The sequence below is a fragment of the Agelaius phoeniceus genome, chromosome Z (assembly GCF_051311805.1).
Source record: "Agelaius phoeniceus isolate bAgePho1 chromosome Z, bAgePho1.hap1, whole genome shotgun sequence".
NCBI classification, from domain to species: Eukaryota; Metazoa; Chordata; class Aves; order Passeriformes; family Icteridae; genus Agelaius; species Agelaius phoeniceus.
Window position 1 is genome coordinate 26,316,559 of NC_135303.1, and position 17,281 is coordinate 26,333,839.

General features: G+C 41.2%; 1 protein-coding gene and 1 pseudogene across 2 annotated transcripts in view; both read left to right on the plus strand.

Annotated features, from left to right (window-relative positions):
• APBA1 (amyloid beta precursor protein binding family A member 1) overlaps positions 1-17,281 on the plus strand; it is an 86,728-nt gene that overhangs the window by 16,716 nt on the left and 52,731 nt on the right. The window lies entirely within an intron of this gene.
• Positions 5,461-6,461, plus strand: LOC129133200 (cyclin-A1 pseudogene; annotated as a pseudogene).

Sequence of the window (17,281 nt, forward strand, 5' to 3'; positions counted from 1 at the left end):
TGGTCTTTCAGTGAAGTGACACTGCTGCATTTCTGTACTTGAGTTGTGCTCTTGTTCAGTTCCTCCTATGCTGTATCTTTTGTTTTCTGTTATAGCTTGCCACTACTTTATAGTCTTGTCAGAACTCAGAAAAATTCTATAGGCAGGTTGCAAAATTTAGAAGAAATCACTTCTGGAGTAAAGCCAAACAGGAAGATCATTAATTAAGAAGTGATTATTAAGTAAATGGATGCTGTACACAGGGAAGGAGCTGAACTTTTGGGTAGTGTGATACTTAGAAATTTGTATAGAATCTCATAAAATGGACCTGCAGTTGAAAATGTTTCGACAGGCAAACCAAATATCTTCCCATGTATGACCTGTAACCATGTTGCCTGCCTCCTCCTTTGCCCTGGCATCGGCACCTGACAAGAGAAGGTGGGGCACCTTCTGATCCCTGCCACGCTGGTATAGAACTGTGTCAGCCCCAAGTGTTTAAAAATTTAAATCTTTTTCAGTATCTTAAATAATTCAAAGCAGTAGGCTGTCTGGACTACTCACTTTCACAATACAGTTAGTTTATGTTTGGAGATGAGTGAAAATGAAGTTATGAAACTTGACACAAGGGTGGCTAGCACAGTATAGGCAGAAAAGTGCTGCTATGGGGAAGAACTTCCATGAGAGGATCTGAGAGATTGGTCTGATCCAAAGCCAGGACTGGTGAAATGAAGGGAGGCTGGCATTGAGGATCTGTGTGATGCACTAAATACAGCCATGGATCTGTGATTCCTCTGATGCTTTGCAGAACACTCACAAGAAATTACACAAAGACACAAGGAGCCTGATTTTTGTAAGATTCATAAGAATTCATAATTCTACTGTTCTTATACTGGTCTGTTGCTTTCTTGTCCACTCCCCATATCCTTACTAGACATCTCTCTAGAAAGCCAGGAAGTTGGTCACGAAGGAGAAGAGGGTGAGGATAGGGTCGCACCAAAGACCTGCTGAGCTATGGGCCTGGTTATGCCATGTGTGGATTGGCCTGCCAGCTGCTGCTGGACCTCCCCCTTCACCTGCTGGGATTCCTTCTGAAGCTTTAAGAAATTCCGTTATCTTTGAGACTCTTAAAAAATAAATTAAAAATTGGCCAGTGACTAAAAAAGTTAAGTGTGAGAAATAAACAAATGTTTAATCACTTAAAACTATTATTTGTGGATTAGCAAAACAGCCTACCTTCCAGCCTCTTTAATCACAGGGTGGTTTTTTCCAGTGTAATGTTATTTATAGGTAGTAATCTTACAAGCTTGAGTGGCTCTTTGTTTTCTTTGTGGTGAACAGTAAGTGAAAATCAGGGACAGAATATCTTAAATCTTTAATGAAGATTTAACTGTGCCAGCGCTTTTTTATAGTGGAATCAACTTCAATAAAAACATTATGTATACTTCACATATATAATTGGCTCTGCACAAAACTGCTTATGAACAGATAATAATTTTATTGTTTGTGCTTCATAAATTCATTCTTGCTTATGGCTTTGATGATTTGGTGTTTACATTCTCCATAGATCTTTAAAGAATTGGTGCTATATGAAGTACAGAATTCCAATTATGTTTCTAAAACCAGAATTTAAATGTTTTGATGTTAAAAACTATTTCTTTATAATTCTCCATAAGCTAAATGTCAGACCATGATTACTTTATTTTGCTTTTTTACTTCCTTTTTTTCTTTTTCTGAAACTTAAATTATGATTAATTGAATCAAATATTACTGAAGGAGATTATTAGAATCCTTATGGGACTGTTTTTAGTTTCAGTACATGTCATTTTGCAGTTGTAGTCACCTTTCATAAAAAGGTCATGCAGCTAAGAGTAGTATTTTTATTTGCCCCAACAATGTTTTTACAAGTAAATGAGCTCCTCAAGAGAGTAGTTTCAGTTACTTCAGAAGAAATGCAGAACTTTGTGATAATCAGACCTGGTTTTTTTGAAAAGAAAAAACCTTCTTCTTTTTTTTCTTTCTGTTTTCTTACATTTTTCACTAAATATTTGAAATAATTTTGAATCCTTGCTATCACTCTCAGTAATGTGTGACTGCTGCTATAGTGGCAAATAATTGAAAATAATGGGTTACAGAGAGGAAAACTCATCTGTTAGAAATAAATTTTCAAGACAGTAGATTGATTTTGTCTGTAACCTTTTCCCTGAGATAAAGTAGAATTTAGTAGAATCTCTCTTTTCCCTGAGATAAAGTAGAATTTAGGGCGTCAAAATTGATGTATTAGCACATCTTAGTGGAAAGAGTTGGCATTTTCAGTTCTGTTTCGTATTTTGTTTTCTCTCTTGGATTTTATTGTCTGAATTGACCGATGATTGACAGACAAAGTATTCTTTGTCATGAGTTACTAAAGAGATTTCCATTAAAAGCAGATTAAAGACGGCAGAATTAATCTAATTGTAGTGAGTTACTCTAGTTTCATTTTTTAGAGGATTTTGAATATAGTGTTTTATTTTATCAATATATGATTTTATTATTCTGTTGACTTCTACATTTTTAATTTCACTTCCTGAGGGAGAATTGTTCAAAGGCTATGATTTATTTTGATGATTTTTTTTTACATGTTTTCAGGTTTTTTTCTGCTGATAAAGGTGAGATGCAAAGGTATCCTCTTACTATGAGTTGAGTCAGCTTTTTTTTTTGGTGATAATTTTTTTTAAATTTTAAATTTAATATTTTGCTTCACTTTTTAGAAGGTTTCCTGATAAGCTCCTGGTCTAAATATATTTAATTTTTTTTAGTTTGAGTGGCAGTGGGGAGAGTCTGGGTGGATTTCATGTTGCACTTCCTTTGAGATTCATTGTAATCTCAGCTGTAAAACATAGTATACAATCCACAGAGAGGAATCTCATTATTGAAGTGGAAACCTGCATCAAGGTGGTATTTTCAGGATTTTGACAGTAGTACTCAAGATTTTCATCAGAGGTTTGAAAACTGGAGTGGAGAGGCAGCAGTCTTGAAGGGGATCCACCAGGGTGTAGGAAGAAAAGAAAACTACAGTGAATATTCAGAGAGGAGGGGAGGTGCCCCTCAGGAGGTGCCAAAGCAAGGTGCATGGAATTGTGGGGAGGGAGCAGCTGGATAAGTAACAGGTCTGCCAAAACCTCTATGGGGATTGCAACTAATGCAAGTTGTGTTGGCTGTGAAGTATTGGTACTAAAGGGAGATGCTGAACTGAGAAGAGGAATATAACCTTAGGAGAGGTGCAAAGTGCTCAGTGTGGGCTCAGGTGATGTATCTGGTTTGGCATGCTGTGCTGGAGAGAGCTGATGAAAGTTTGAAGGAGGGTCGTGGAAGTCTCTAAAGGACAGACTGAGTGAAGGAGGAATCCCCACAATTAACTGGAGATTGTTTAAGCTGAAGAAGGGATAGTGTGTAGAGAGCACTGGAAGTATCTTAAGTGAAGAAAGAGGCAGCAGGCAATCTGTTCTTGGTTTGGCAGGACTGGGTATAACTAACCAGCTTGTCCTGAGAAGGTGAAGAGGCAGATGAGAGCTTGGGAAAACTGCCAGCAGTAAAAATATCAAGACACTCAAATCAGACTAAGTAGCCATGGATAAATACACATATCAGAAATGTAATCGTTATCACTAATACTTCAGGAACAGGCACATTTATATGGTTATGTCAGATGGCATCTCAAGATATGACTCAGTGATTGCTGAGTTTTTGATGTGCTGTCACAGAACTGCAGTTTGATTGGTTTTGCAGGCAGGGGGGTAAATCAATCCACTTGGAACCATCGCCTTTTTTTTAATGTATCTATTTTCCATTTTTGTTCTCCACGCAATATTCTTGCTGGTTAGTTCCAGACCAGTTTGGAAGATGAGACCATAAAAGTAAATAACACTATTCAGTTTTTATAAAACTGCTGATGGGGTTTGGGAAAATATATTGACTTTATCCTCTGAAAAGAACACAAACTGAATTTGGCAGTTGCCAAAGCAATTGTGTGTGTCAGACCAACAATGTACATGTAGGTCTGTGTGGGGAAATATCGCGAGGTCTCGAGATATCGTGAGGTCACGCAGAACCCCTCCCCTTTTACCATTAACTGACCGTTACCCCCTGTTATAAAAGACCCTGCCTAACCATTAATAAATGCCAGTTACTGTCCACCACTTTGGTGTATGCATGTGCTTGGCCCATGTGGCAGAGGTGCTGCCACAGAACCATCCTCGACCTGGGACGCCACGCCCCAAGCGGCGGCAACAAGTGGTGCCAAAACCTGGGAACAGTCCGGGAAGTGGGAATCGCCTGGGCGAGTGGACGGTGGCCGGAGCAGCAGGACTGTCTCCGGCGGGGAGGATGCTCCCAGAGGACCGGCAAGAGGGGAGGGTCTCCCGCTGACATTTGGCGAAGGAGGAGGGCTCGCGCCAGGAGTGGCAAAGGAGGAAGGCTCGCCCTAGGACCAACAAAGGAGGAAGGCTCACGCTGGGGCGGTGAAGGAGGAAGTTTCACGCCAGAAAATTGGCAAAGGAGGAAGGCTTGTGTTGCAGCCGGCGGAAGAGGAGCTCTCGTGTCGCGATTCGGCGAAGGAGGAAGTCTTGCGCCAGGACCTGGTGAAGGAGGAAGTCTCACATCGATAGCCAGCGGTGGAGAGGATGGAGCCCCTTGCTAAGGTCATTTTTAAAATTCACAGAGATTGGGGCACAGATTGTGAGCCGGGAGATTTTGTCCTCGCGGTGTCGGGGCTCCTGCATGCTGGGGTAATCAGGCATCCGGAGGATATCTTCCGCCTGGAAGTATGGGATGGTTGTACTGGGGCCCTAGCGGAGGAACTATGTCCTCAGGCTCAGGGCGGAGTCTAAAATCATGGGGCAGGGTCATGTGGGCTCTGAAAAAGGCTCAGCCAGTCCAGCGGGAGCGGGGAAAGTGGAAGGCCACCCAGGACTGCTTGTGGGAGGAGCCCCGGCAGGGTGCGGACGATCGTGGGTCCGCTGAGTGTGGAGATTCACAGCCACGGGAGCGCTCTTCGCAGCTCCTGAGCCCAGGCAACCCATCTACGGGGAAAAAGCGGTCATTTTGGGATGGGCTGCTTGAGGAGGCGCGGAACGTCGCCATTAACTCAGAGGCGCAGAGCGTGGCCGTTGGTTCAGAGGTGCGAAGCCCCGCCGTTAGCGGGGAGGCCGGGGGCGCCGCCATTGACTTGGAGTCTGAGGGAGCCTGGGCGGTGCCTCAGCCTTACGCGCCGCAGGGTGACGAGCCCCAGAGGGGGGATGTCACTATGGTGGCTGGTGGGGCCGGCAGGGCGGCACGTTGGGGGTTGAGCCACTGGGCTCCCAACTGGCCGCAGCCAACAGCTGCTGCCTCCAGCGGCTGCGCCTGTGCAGGTCCGGCGGGCTGCCTGGGTGGCGCAGGGCGGCCGGACCCTTCTGTGGGCTGGTGGCGAGCAGAGCTGGGCAGCGCGGTACCGACGTCGGGGCGATGCATCGCACCGGGGAGAAGGGCCATGCAGGGCAGCGGGAGTCCTCCCTGCCGCCCTCTGCAGCAGCAGCGGCTGGGCCATGCTGGGGGTGCTGACGGAGAACGGCAGCAGCAGCAGCGGCCCGGCGGCCAGGGTGCTGCTGTTATCAATTGCTTTTCTGGCTTTGAAAACACCATCACTTCATGTAGAAAAGATGAAGTGCCCAACTGCATCATCAGTGCTGCATCAAAGCAAGGTTTTGCTATCTACATAGGTGATTCAGCTGCCAAGTGTCTGAAGAGCTGGAATTAAGCCACTGTGAACTGGATACCAGTGCAATGACATCCAGTATCCATCGGCGGCTGGATCTGAGTTCAGGCTCTCCTATGGTAGTGGAAGATGTTGTAACTCTGGCTGGAGAGTATGCAGAAGACATTCATCAGTACCTCCGAGAGGCAGAAGTAAGATTTAGGCCCAAGCCCTACTACATGAAGAAGCAGCCAGATATCACAACAGGAATGCGTGCTATCCTGGTAGACTGGCTGGAGGAAGTAGGGGAAGAGTATAACTTCGGACAGAGACTTTGTAGTTGGCAGTGAACTTCCTGGAGAGGTTTCTTTCCTGCATGTCTGCTCTCAGAGGGAAGTTACAGCTTGTGGCAACAGCAGCAATTCTTCTGGCTGTGAAGTATGAAGAGATCTACCCACCAGATGTGGATGAATTTGTCTATATAACAGATGATACCTACACAAAGAAGCAGCTGCTAAGAACGGAACACTTGCTTCTCAAAGTGCTGGGTTTTGACCTAACAGCCCCAACCGTCAGCCAGTTCCTCCTTCAGTATATTCAGAGACGTGGAATCTGTATGAGGACAGAGAACTTTGCAAGGTATCTTGGAGAGCCGAGTCTCCTTCAGGCTGATCCTCTTCTGGAGTACCTTCCTTCATAAATTGCTGCAGCAGCCTACTGTTTAGCAAACTATACAGAATTTTATGTTCTTCTGGCCAGAAAAACACCTTAACATTGTGACACTGGGCCACCCGAGCACTTGAGGAAGGCCCACAGGTCATAATTAAAAATGAACTAGGGGAATGGGAACAGGGTTGGAGACTGGTACTCACAGGGCGAGGGTACGCAGCCGTCAAGAAAAATAGTAAGATCAAAAAGTGCCCACTTAAGTCGATAAAACCGGACCTTCAGGGCAAAAAACTAATGAAATTTGTAAAGTTTGTTTTGCAGGACTGAATCCTCAGACACCCCCATGGCCTGTATACCCGGCTTCCTAAAGGCTGCGACGAATCATCAAGCAGCCCGATGGCAGACCATACCGGGGTTGTGAAAGAACTCAGTGACCAACTAAAGGAGCGGCTGGCACAGAGAAGGACTGGGGGGGAAAAACAGCTCAGCAAAAATGTTAAGAGGTATCCATCAAGTAGAGTTCGAGCTCTGGCCGGGTTCTGGCTCTACTTGGATGGAATGCCAAGTAACCCAGAGTTCTTCCCTGCGTCAAAGGATCAAAGGGCGATTTGGAGGGAACATAAGTCTGGACATGGACTCTCCAAATCCTCTCTAGTTTAAGATCAAACAGGTCGCAGACTCTGGGAGAATAATTCGGTCCTAGGAGGTCAACAAAAAAAACAACCACAACAACAACAACAACAAAAAACAAAACAAAACAAAAAAACCAACCAACCAGCCAACCAAAAAAAACTGAGGAGATCCTACAAAGATTTTCAAAGACAGGGTTCAGTCAGCCCCATGAATGATCGCCTTACATTTTAAACAAGTTTGTGTTGGTTTTTTTTAGAAAAAAACAGTTAGAGATAGTTAGCTTTTCGTTTGTTAAACATTTGCAGTTACACGTTTATTGCAGTTGTGTTATGGTGTTCAAGTTAATTGCATTTTGCCAGTTACACGTTTCCTACTTGTCAGTTTTGCTTTATGTTTTTAACTGGTCATGAAAGGGGGGGGAAATGTGGGGAAATATCGCGAGGTCTCGAGATATCGCGAGGTCACGCAGAACCCCTCCCCTTTTACTGTTACTGATTGTTACCCCCTGTTATAAAAGACCCTGCCTAACCATTAATAAATGCCAGTTACTGTCCACCACTTTGGTGTACGCATGTGCTTGGCCCATGTGGCAGAGGTGCTGCCACAGAACCGTCCTCGACCTGGGACGCCACGCCCCAAGCGGCGGCAACAGCTCTGGACCTGTTGCAGATTGCAAGGGCCACCTGTGCCCTGGAGGGCATCAAGCACAGCCAGGCAAGGGAAGGGGTTGTCCTGCTCTGCTCTGCCCTGGTGGAACAGGCTCCCCAGGGAAGTGGTCACAGCATCGAGCCTGACAGAAGTGTTTGGGCAATGGTGCCAGGCACATGGCGTGACTCTTGGGGTGTCCTTTGCGGGGCCAGGACTTAGACTTGTGATTCTGATGGGTCCCTTCTAATTCAGCATATGAATATATGGTTCTGTTTCTTGCCTGATCAGAGTTTCTTCAGGTGTTAGAATTAATTTTGGTTTAGTAGTAATAGAAGATGGTCTAGAAGTCAAAGACTAGCCAGACATAGGGATTTGAGTTTCTTTTGAGTTATCTGAGTAATAGAATTGTTTTAATTCATGAAGTGGTAATCCCAAATATTCACAGAAAAAGTGCCTCCTTCATAATACTCATATACTTACTTTTATGACCAACTTTATAATTCTTTACTCCATCCATTATTTTTCCATTTTTGCTGATTAGATATCATATGTAATTTGTAGCAGATAAAAGAAGAACCATATAGAAAATACCAATGGCTTTGTCAAGGTTGTAACCACTGACTTCCAATATATAATTTAGATGTTGAGCTGAAATGTTGTGACATACCCAGCAGGTATCTGTAAAGGGGGTCTGTTTACAGTTTGTGGTTTTAAGGGAGAGCTGTAAACACAATGTAATGGCTTCTTGTTTAGTGGTGATTTAAACATGTTAACTTGTATTAATTCTGTATTGAAAGCAAGCTGACTCCCATGTTAGTTAGTAATTGTAACACATCTGAGCACAGTCTATGCAGATAAATGTAGGGGGAGTGGAAGGAGTATGGCTTTCTTGCTTTTCAAGTAGATGTGAAATCCCAGAAAGCTCAGATCAGCTGATCCTCTTTCTGTCAGAATCTGAAGCCTCTGTGCTTGCCTATGCATGTTAAGTATTTTCACTTGATGTGCATCCTATCAACAGGGTTGATAGTCTGAGAATCTTTGATTTATGATGGAGCATGAGCTGGATTAGAGCACATTTACACTGTGAGCACTGGTAATGGATTCTTTCACTTCACTTTTTTTTCCCTTTGAGTGCAAGTTCTGTGATGCAATTTAAAAGGAGAGTAGATGTTTGCAAATTAATGAAGTCATAGCAACAGCTCAAGCCTTCAGTAACAAGTTCTGCAGGCTGGTGTTACCGTTGCTCAGTTTTCCTGTTTGTCTCTAAAATGAACTCTGCTCTCTCTTTCTGCTTACTGAGTCATTCTACATTAGGGATTATGTCCAACATAATTCCCAGAGGAAGTGAAGAAATTTGAAAGAGATTGGTTTGGTGCAAAATACTGTCCTATATCTAAGTAATTGAGAATGGAAATTGCTTATGCAGGGAGAGTGAACTGTGACATGTTGGGTACTAATATAATACACAAATCCATTCTGCTCCAATTCTTACACTATGCCTTTCTGTAGTATAACAGGGGGTCTCAGTATAAACAAATAGCTAACCTAATCAGTCTGTTTCAGCATTTCTGTTTGTTGAATTTCTATCCAGATTGTACCTTGGCAAAGCTGGCTGCCTGTTACGATGTAATGTTTGTAGGGCTTTCAGATGGAACAGTATAGTTAAACTTAAAAAAGGTTTCAAATTGGAAGTTTCTTTTAGAGTACAAAAGCAAAACAATAACATATTAAATAGCACAAAGTAAATGAGTACTAAAAATAAGCAATCACGAATTATTCTTGTTCAAGACTTGGGTTACACAGACTGATAGAGCCTTCAATGCTGAATATATGTAGCTATTTCCGTTTGATTAACATGTAGCAGAGTGTATTCTCTTCCCTTGTCCATGAAGATGTGTTTACAGAATTTAAAACTGATGCGTAATTCTTAAGCAGTAAATTCCAAGATTCAGTAGTCTAGAGGGTGTTGAAGGTATTTTAAAATATGCAGAAAAGAAGCCAAAATAATGAAATCTATGCAAGTAGGTATTTCATTCCTCTGAGTTCTATCTTTACCACGATCCTGCCTTTATGGGTCCTTATAGGTTTTATTAATTTTTTTGCAAATTCTGTACTTCTCTTGCCTAGTGACCTTTATATGAAATTTTAATTTTGATCCTTTGGAGGTTTTGTGTTCTATGCTGAATTGGTGCATAAAATATAGACCAGAATGATACAACATTGCATTCAGAAAAATAGTCCTCAGTGTATTTCTGATATGAGAGCCAAAGAGAAGGAAACAAGGAACTTTCACAGCACTTTTCACAGTGCTGTATTTAAGCTGCTTCACACTGAAAGTATTTCAGACTAAACCCCTTGTATTAAAGTATATTAGTAGTATTATATTCTCTATAGTGTCTATTTTTAGGACAGTGTAATGCCTGCATTACAGTTCAGCAGTTTCCTTAACTGATATGAAACATTGCAAAACTCATAGAAGGAAAGGATAAAATAAATGTGGACTCAAAATGATTTGATTTTGAATTCTGAAAGTTAATTCTAACTTTGGATTTCTTTGTAATTCTATTAGGTAGAATTAGACTTCTTTTTGCAATTCTATTAAGGTAATACCTTGTCCTCCAAGGCAGCTGTAGGTAACAAGTACTGCAGAGCAGCTCTAAGAGATTTTGGGAATGCTAAAGATCATGAGTTTTGTGTTCTGCTGCATTAAAAAAATGTAGAGAAACTTAATTAAAAAAAAATGCAAAGTATCGTCCATAGCTCTGATCATGAAACTTGCAAGAACCACAAGAGTCTATGGTGGCTTGTCTGTGCTATTTTTGAATATATTCTTTATTGAAGGTGTAATGGTTTTGCTTATTTCATAGTCACACATTTGGTAGAAAGGTGTCATTCTTAATGTTTTGAGTGTCTTGTGACAGAAACTGTCATTAGAACTGAAAGTCTACAAAAGTCAAAGCAAAGGGCTCTTCATTTATGTTTTATTTAAGACAGCACTAAGTAAAATAGAAACAAGTGTAGATAAGAATTTTGAGGATTTAAATCACCAATGTTATTGTTGTATAGTAAGCCAGGCAAGGTGATTTCAGAGGATTTTTTGATTTATTGCTGGAGAGTGGTCTGTAAAATGGGCTTTTCAGTGCCATAGTTGGCAGATTGAGAAGACCAACAACATGTGTGTCTGTCTTGGTTTAATAGAATTTAAAGAGGTCGACACTTTAAAAGGAGTTCCCTCCCCTTAATTTCAACTAGGCCCTTTCCATCTATTAGGAGAAATACAAATAGGTTTATAAGAGTCAAAAAGTAGCATTTACTAACAAGCAAAGCTGCAACAGGCAAAAAAATACAATAAATAATCACGTGATACAGAGTTTCTAAGTCTCACAAATTTCCCCAGAACAAAGAACAACCCAAAATGGTGGAAATACCCCTTCCAAGATGGTGCCTTCCACAGGGAGACAAAAGGAAATGGCACCAGCTCCCTCCCCCAGGATGGCACTGCCCAGGAGGCAAAGGGAAAAAAGATGGCCACAAACGCTCTGGGGATAAATGTTTTTATCTACTCATGTGAAGTCAATTTCCCCCATATTTGCGTTAAAGTGAGTTGAATATATGTCAATACTGTTTTCATAATTATTATTTTATTTCATTGAGCTTGTGGCAGATTGACCTTCCCTGGCTGCCATCTCTCTGCCTCTCTCTCACTCCTCCTCCTCACTAGGGTCCTGAGGAGGAAATAATATGGAAAGGTTTGTAAATTGATATAAAGAGTGGGATTTCCAGTTGCTGTCATGGGCAAATATTTGTTTTGGGGAAAATTAATGTATTGCCAAGTAGAGTAGAGTTGCATGGTGAGAAACAAGGACGAAACTCCCCTTGCTTGGGTCACCCTCAGCTTTTTTCATGCTCAACATTGCTCCTTCATTTCTGACTCTTCCACCTCTTCTTTTCTGGAGTAGGCCCTGCACCCCATCTTGACACTGCAGCTCAGGAGGGAAAAGTTGAGGTAGTTTCATCTTAAATTATGACTCAGATTTGGCAAGTGTTTGTGCTGTCAAGCTTAGAGCCTACAATCAATTATGGCAATGGGCAGCTGAAGAGCTCTGAGTAGCCCTAGGTTTGCTTAGGGGATGCACAGTTGAAGGTTTTGGGATTTGGTAGAGGAGACCATTGCCTGTGACTCTGGGCAGGCTCTTCGGGTAAGGTGACAGGAGAAATACAGTCCTTGGGACCAAAACGGTAAAAAGTGTGGTTTATTGGAAAAAACCTAACAAGCGCCCTAGCTTGGTAGGAAATCTAGGGAAGCTAATGTGCTTGCAGATGGTCCTTCAATACCATCATCCGAATGCTTAGGTCTGTGGTTGGCAAAGCCCCAGCACCAGCTGGTGCTGCACGTCTTGTCCGGACATGGACTTCTGCTGGCCCTGCTGCCAGCTGAGCTCTCACAGAAGGCACCCATCTTCCCCCACACATGTACATGCATAGCAGGAATTGCCCAGTGTATGACCAAAAGAGTTACTTGTGGGGTGAGGACAGAAGAGAACAGAAACAGGTTGTCTCCATTTTTCTTTAAGTCTGTTATTTTGCGGAGTTCAGATTCCTCTGGGCAAAACAGTGCAAAGAGAGCCACAGCTTCATTTTCTATTATGCATAAATGAGGCTGAGGTGAGGAAAACCTGGACCGTGATGGTACAGAGGCCACCCTCTCTGGGACATGGGAAATATGTGGGGGTGGGATTGGCTGCACTTGCCATGGCTGGGAGCCAAGGGAGATGTCATTGCTGCTCAGCAGCCTTTGCCTGCTTTGTTTTGTAGTCACTCAGGTGCTGTTGTCATTCTGTTGTGGGGTACCAACAAACTCTCTCTTGCTTATTTTCCTTAAATGATTTTTGGTGGCTTAGTTCTTTGAAGCGGGTATGGGTTATTGATTTCGAGCTTGTTGGCTCTTCTTCATTGCACCTTGAACATCTCTGTTTGCTGATATTTTTTCATTTGCTTTCCAGTGTGATAATAAGATTTCCTGTATGAGCCCTCTAAATATTTGTCTGCATGGTGTTACTCGTATAAGCTGTAAAATAAATCTGTATTTGGCTTCTCAGCTTGCTTGGTTAGCTGAACTGTGATTGTTACTTAGATTCCCAAACCATCCAGAATTAAATAACATAGTACAAAGAATTATTTTGGTGGTTTTAGAGTTTTTTCTTGGGTTTGGGTTTTTGGGTTTTTTTCTGTTTGTTTGGATTGGGTTGGCTTGGGTTGGGTTTTATTTGAATCTTTGGGAAGGAAAAGGATACCCTATGTTTGGGGTTTTTTTAATAATGTATTGTTTTTTCTGTCACTACAATTATTTCTTTTTCTTTTAGGATTTTGCTGTTATGTTAGGTTAATCTATTTTGCAGCCATTCACCTGCATTTCTTAGCTCAAAACCTCTCTTCTGCCAATTCTGATAGTTGTTTTGAAGAAATCTATTAGGTGATCTCCAAGTCTGCTCCAAAATATGTACTGAAGTACAGTGTGTGGGGAACATCACAAATTGCCTTCAAAAGCATCCTTCAGATCCAAGCTAAAACACATAGCTAAACCTACTCCGAGAAGCTGTCTCTGACAAGTGTGTAAGACAATCTATTCCCTTTCCAAACTACAGATTTTTTTTCCATGCTCCCTCACCTTCCTCTCTGCTTCCATTTTTTTCACAGAAGTCACGGAAAGACTTTTTTTCCCCCTAGAACTGATGTGAGTTGGAACTTCAGAGTCTTTTAGAAACGCCAGACCCCTGGACATAGGCCTGAAATATCCATCATTGTTTTCGCAGGACTAATTTTAATTTTTTTAATCATGGCTTTAATCAAATTTTTGAAACGTTCAGCTTGTAGCGACTTACATTTTGTTCCAGAGCTTGGATGATGTGTATTTGAGCTCAGGATCCGAGTACTGAGCACGATCTGAGCACGAGTAACTGTGAGCTGTTTGAAAACTGGCCTGAACTTTTGAAAGGCTTGAAACTGGTAGTGTAAAATTCCTATTGTTGACCAGCTGCATTTATTCATAAAAATTGTTCTATTCAGGTGGTTGATTTAACGTGTTTAGAAGTGTGTGGCAGAATAGCATTTTGGAGTCTTAGTTTTTAGTAACCCTTTTAGCAGAGTTTCAGAAGACTGTAAGGAAGAATATGTTGCATTAATACTTTCAAAAGTAAGTGAATGTCTAAAATACTTGTAGCATGGCAATTTAATTTAAGTCCCCTGTAGGATAATAGGAAGGATGTTTTGGGTTGACAGACTTTGAAAATTGCAAGCCTTTCTAAACTATGTATGCGGCAGTTCAAGCAAGTAAGAACTTGGGGGATCATAATGGTTTGTGCTTCTTAGGACCTTATATTTACTGATCATGGGTTTTACAGCTTCTATAGAGCTAAAAGTTTACTTGTCCAGAGAAGTTCATGTAACTTAATACTCACAGTAGCCATGTGCCTGACTGATTTGAAACACGGTGCTGAATTCTGTCATAAAGTGGTAAACTTAGAATAATCCTGTAGCAACCTACAAAGCTATAAGTATGTAGTTCTTTTTTATTTTCATTGCTTTTATGATCTAGTTCCATGTTTAGAATTAATTTGGTGACTTCCTGCCTTCATTTTAAAACATGAGAGAGATCACATCCTCAGTACTTTTTGTGTTGAATTTAAGAAACTAAAAATGAAAGGATGCTGTAGTATAGCAACGAAAAAGGAAGTTAGCATGTACAGTTTTATCATGTCAAACGTGCAAAGCTCAGGTATTTGAAGAGAAGTCAGATCAATGCTTTGCTTGATGGATAATAGACACCAGGGCATGGATTTTGAGTTAAATACCAGCAAAAAGTAGAATACCAGTTAAGCTTGGATCTCAGATGAGAAAGACATTCTGTTCTTGGAGGAATGGTACTTCCTTGGAAAGGAATAAAAAAAACCAACCCAGAATAATTTCAAATATATGATTCCCTGGAATTGTAGAATCCCCCCCTATCTAGGTTTAATGGAACAGTTAAGAAATACCTTACCTTTACTTTATAAAATATAATGAAGCAAGATAATTAGGGCTCCTGTTTCCTGTAGAGAAAGGGTTATGGGTGCCTTTGAAATGCATTGCCTTAATAATAACTTCTGAGGGTAAGTGAAAGGAGCCATTGACAGTCAGACTGACTGCAATCAAAAAGGATAAAAATACTAACCAGTGAATAGCTAAATAAGTACTTCAAGCATTGAAACATTTCAGGATTGTTCTATTCATCCTCTGATGATTAATTTTTTTCATGTTAAATACATTTTTTCATGTTTTACCTTAGAATCACCCTTTTTAGTTGCCACTTTTCTCTACTGTAATTCCACTGGTTGGGTGTGTTAATATAAAGGATTTTATAATGTTAGGAATGTATAATAAAATATTTTAAATGGAATACATGCTTCTACTAAAATCTAAGTATTGCTATGTAAAAAGAGAAGAAAAAATAACTTCTTCTGGGTGTCGTTTCTCTTTCAAAGGTAGACAAAAGTACTGTGGGGCAAGGTACAAATAATTTTTAAAACTAGGCAACTGCCACCTCGTGTGTGTTGAGAAAATTTTTAATTTATGTTCTGTTTTGCCTGTGACTCTATCTTTAAATGCTGTTACATTATATCCATTTTCCTGTTGTCTGTGTACCTGGAGTGGAGCTGGTCTGTGTAGAGGTTCTAGCTGTAAATACTGCAGAGATGTGAAAAGCGTGCTTGGGTGACTCTCCTTAATTTTCTTCCAAACTCTCCTGTGTAGCTGTGTTCTGGTCAGTTTATTTCCTTAGCAGGTAGAGACTGGCAAGTGTATGGGAAACGTTGTGCCTTTTACAGAATGCATCTGCTTTTGATTTGCTCTATCTGGTAGAAGTGTGTGTGATCTAGTTAACTTGATTAACATCAACAGATTTTTTTTCCTTAACCTGATGGGACCCCAGTGGCTGCAGCCAGGCATCACTTCCATTTCCCTGCTCAGTCTGTAATTTCTGAGCAAGCTGTGCATCTGAGCACCCTGAGCTGTGAACAGTGCAATTGCTAATACTCCTCAAGTTCTGTTGTAAGCTGCAGATGTGGAGAAATGCCAGCCTTCATTAGGGTTTAATTATGTCTGGGGAACAGATTTCATGTGTAGTCGCCTTGGAGCAGCTATTTCCAGTAACAGGAATGTGCTTGTGCTGAAAAAGTAGGTCTCAGTCAAGATCTTCCTAGTTCAGAGAAACGAATGATGTTGATATCCTCCCTGTTTGGATGAGTAACCCTTGTCTCATCAGCTCTGGGGGGTAGCACAGGTTGTGTCTTGCTTTCAAACTCATAGAAGGCACAGAATTGCTAATGTTATGAGATAGGAAAAAAATTAGTTTGAGGAGACTGGAGCAGGCAGATTTGTCTGGTGAGGCCAGTCAAATGCAGGTAGGTGCTGGTCTAGCCACACGGACCACTCCTGCTAATGAAAATCTGGTGTGCAGTGCCTTGTGGTGCATCTGCTTGAGTGCTGACAAGTGGCCACAGCATTTCAGAAAGGTTGTAACAGTGGAAGATGTGCTTGAGAGTTTTTTTACCTCTTTCCTCAGGACTATGCTTGGAAGTAATTGTATGACATCTTCCCATATGTTTTTGGAGATGGCCGTGGAACTATCTGTATGGTAGGGCACTGGAACACAGCTGCCAATCCGTGAGAAAATACAAGTGGCAGATCAGTTTTCTTTGGAGCCTTTGGAAACATGTGAGCTGAACTGTGTAGCTTTGATTTTCTTTTTTTTAATGTAAATTGAATCAGCTGCTTCTTCATGAAATAGAAGTAGTAAAATGATCTGCAAGTGTTAGAAGTTGATGGTTAGAGATGAGATGGGGCTTATTATATGTGCTAAAATGGTAACAGAAAATAGAGTACAAGAGACAGCTGTCCGTATAGAGAGGAGAAAAAAGTTAACTTTAATCTCCTGTAACCTACATGTATGCATTCCTACTACCTTCTCTTTTGCATCTGTTGTTTTGTGTCATAGTTCTTGTTCCTTGTGAGGTGTTTTTTCCCCTCCTAGATACCTACAAGTATACCCAGAAGACTGAATCTGTTGAAGTAGCATTTAATTCTGAGAATATTGCAATTTGAAACCACCAAGGGTTTTTTGTTTTCTTTTTTTTTTTTTTTTTTTTTTTTTTTTTGTTTTTTTGGGTTTGGTTTTTTTGTTGTGTGGTGTTTTTTTAGGGGGTTTTTTTTGGTGTTTTGTTTTTGTTTTTTGGGTTTTTTTTGTTATTTTGTTTTGATTTTGTGTGTGTTTGTTTGTTTGTTGGAGGTTTTTTGTTTAGTTTGTAATGTCAGTTGTGACTCTAAATGAAATACTTTTGTTGGTGGGATTTCACTGTTCCTTCATGAGATTTTGTTAGCCCGCAGCGCTTACATGCTCTTGCTTACTTAATTTCTGTGAATGGAAGCAGATACCTGATGTCTTGCTGTCACTCAGAAGTAAGTACTAAGAGACAAACTAGCTAGTACTTGAAGCCTTCTTCTTAATAATGCAGTCCAGACATATATCAGGTCCTTTAAAAGCTTATTGTATTACAGGTAAAAAGTGTTAGTTCAGTTGTTCTGATTGGCGAGAACTTGCATGCTCCT